This window comes from Pseudomyrmex gracilis, unplaced genomic scaffold (assembly GCF_002006095.1).
Source record: "Pseudomyrmex gracilis isolate BER0280 unplaced genomic scaffold, ASM200609v1 scaffold_883, whole genome shotgun sequence".
Lineage (NCBI taxonomy): Eukaryota > Metazoa > Arthropoda > Insecta > Hymenoptera > Formicidae > Pseudomyrmex > Pseudomyrmex gracilis.
The window spans coordinates 22,718-26,142 of NW_018021467.1; positions in this window are offsets into that span (position 1 = coordinate 22,718).

The window sequence follows — 3,425 nt, forward strand, 5'->3', positions numbered from 1 at the left end:
ATTCGCCGGAACAACCGGCGCGCACCGCACGCATGATTTACGCCGATTCGCTAAAATTCGGCTACACGCCAGAGCGCGCGACTAATCGGTTATGTCACCCGACAAGTGGTGCCCTCGCACTGCCGATTTCTTACAACTCGGCCGTCCTATTGTTTACTTCGTCCTCGGAGTTGAATTCAATCCATCGTGATTTACGACGTAGTGTGATAATCTTGTGATCGTNTAGTGATTAGTGCACAGTGCTTGTGAGTTGTTTGATTCTGGCGGCACATCTCCAGGTGGGTGTTACAATGTCTTATCGTCGATCTTGCTTACAATTTTTTTTTAATTACAAGTGTTGCGCTTTCTTCTTGACGCATAGACAAATCCCGCCTTTTATCATTATGCCTATAATATAAAATAGTTAACAATGTATATAAAGAGATAAACAGAAATAAGAAAGGCATAATATGTGTAATATTACATACTAAATGAGCGTATAATCGATGTCTAAAGATTAGTGAAAAGCTAGTTTACTTAGGGCATAGCGTGTATCGTATATACAGTGACAAATAACAAGTTTGAATTAACCGACGGGGATATCTTTAATCCATTTTTTGATCTTATTCGCAGAAAGTATAGTGTTTAGCGGTCGCTGGGTTATGTTAAACCCTGGTATGTCACGGATAACATACCTATTGTTGCCCAGGACTTTATGTATTGCATACGGGCCTTTATACGACGGTTTTCATTTTGCGCTTTCACCAGGTACATTACGCATATTTCTAATCAAAACATATTCGCCTTCTTTATATTTCGATGGTTTACGAAATAGGTTGTCGCTATAAATCTTATAATTTCTAATGACATTGGTTGATTCGTTTGCTTTTTCCCGTGCTTCATTTCTCGATTTTTCTAGATCAGAATCTATATTTACGAGTGAGTTAATAAACTGCGCGAAACGTGCGTCGTCATGGCAACGTTGATCGAAACCAAACATTAGTCGCGCTGGGCTTGACTTTGTTGTTGAATGGTAGGTATTATTTATAACGTATTGTAAATTTCCAAGTTCTTTCTCCCATTCAGTTGGAGACAATAATAATTTTGTCATTGAATTTTTCAGGAATCTATTTATTCTTTCTACCATTCCATTGGCCCACGGCGCAGCGACGGCTACGAGTCGGTGTTCGATTGAGAATTTTTTAACAAATTCAGCAAATTCACTCGAGGTAAAGGCGGTACCTCTATCTGTGACTATATTTATCGGATTACCAAATAATGTAAATATCTTTTTTAATTGTTTTGTAACTTCTTTTGTCTTTGTAGATTTCACGGCCGCCAACCACGTGAAACGAGAGAACGCATCGACGATTACTAGCACGTGTTTGAATCGATTCGACGTTTCCGGCAAAGGACCGAAGTGATCAATATGGAGGATCTCCATAGGCTCTTTAGGTAAAGGATAAAGAGACGTTTCTCTTTCGTTTCGATTTATGGATTCATTTGACATGACGCAAGTTAAACAATTATTTATATATTCAGCTATTTTTTTTCTCATTGCAGGGAACCAGTAGGTCTTTAAAATACCCTGATACGTTTTTTCTGTGCCGACATGAGCCATATTGTCGTGATGGGCTCGTAAGAGATTCGGAATCATCTGTTCCGGTACGCAAAATTTATAATCCTCTCCTATTTTTTTTTATATACTAATCCATCTATTAATTTAAATTTGTCGTTTTCTTTATATTCCAGATCGTTACTAATCTGTTGGATTTTAGGATCAGAGAGCTGCCGGAATTCGAGTTCCCGTTCTAACGGCAGTTCCTGTATATATCCAATGCTGCGACTCAGCGCATCTACATGCTGCATCTGTTTACCCGCACGGTGAGTTACTTTAAAATAATAATTTTGTAACGCGAGTGTCCAACGCGCTATACGCGGGTTTAAATTTGCTTTCGTAATCGCATGTACCAGCGCGTTACAATCGGTAACAACAGTGAATTGAATTCCGTATAAAAATATATATGAAATCTTTCAATAGACTTCACAATCGCTAACATTTCTAACTCGAATGAGTGATAATTTTTTTCTGCTTGGTTAGTGGACTTACTAAAATATGCAACGGCTGCAAATATACCGTTTGGTTGTTTTTGGAGCAGAACTCCACCTAATCCTGAGCAGCAAGCGTCGGTATGAAGTTCTGTTTCCGCCGACGGGTTATATATAGACAAAATCGGATACATCGTGAGTTCTGTTTTTAATTTANTAAATGATTCGACACAACCGTGATCAAAATTAAAATCTTTATTTTTTTTCAGAAGATCCTGCAGTGGTTTGGCCTTCAACGAAAAGTTACGAATAAATTTACGAAAATAACCTGCAAGGCCAAGGAACCGCTGGACCTCGTGCACGTTCAAAGGTATTCTAAAATTATTAATGGCCTCGGTGTGTTTCGTACTCAATGTTATATTATTTTGCGAAATTATATATCCGAGGAATTCTACTTTGTTTCGTAAAAATTGACATTTAGTATAATTAACTTCAAATTTGTATTTTTTTAAGGTTGTTAGCACCTCCTTTAACAAAGATAAATTTTCTTCGACAGATTCAGTTGGAATGAGTATATCATTCATGTAGACAATTAATTTCTCTTGCCTAATTAACGGATTCAATATCTGCAAGATCCGTTTTTGGAACTCGGCTGGGGCCTCTGAGTAGCCGAATGGTAAGTAGTTGTACTCAAACTGACCTTCCGCAGTCGCAAAAGCAAAATATTTCATACTATTATTGTTTACTCGAATTTGATGAAAACTATCTTTTAAATCTAACAAAGTGTTACGTCCTAGGCTTACGGTAACGGTCGGACCCTTGAGGAGTGACGCAACCGACACACGACACTTATGTGTCAACTCCCGGCACAGTGACCCAGAGAGATTCGAGCGTCAAGTGCGCGAGTCGAGCGAGATTTCGGTGTCGTAAACAAGCCAACGAGTGGTTCTCGCTGTAGCTTGTTCATCGGCGTCCCGCTCGTCGGTTCCTTTTTCGAGTCTTAGATGCGAATCTAAATTACTCGGGACGGAACCAGGCGATCGANTGAGAGATGACAGGAATGGGATAAATTAAGCGAGGTCCAAAATTAAAGTAACTCAAGCCACCTTTTTATTACATAAATGTTTATAACCTTGTTTATTTACTTATCATATTTAATTTTACTTACAATTTGTTTACTATTTATGGTATTGAGCGGTTGTTACATTTATAAAATTTCGTGAAAATGAGAGAAATCGTAAAACGCGTGTGTGAGTGTGTGGGACTCAGTCAATGGTTATTTCTATGTATTCCCTCACTGTGGAAGATGATGGTGGATAAAATCTATAGAAATAAGAAACAGGGACTTCGCGGATTTCTGGAATTCCAGGAAACTTTACTAATATTTTATAATCACG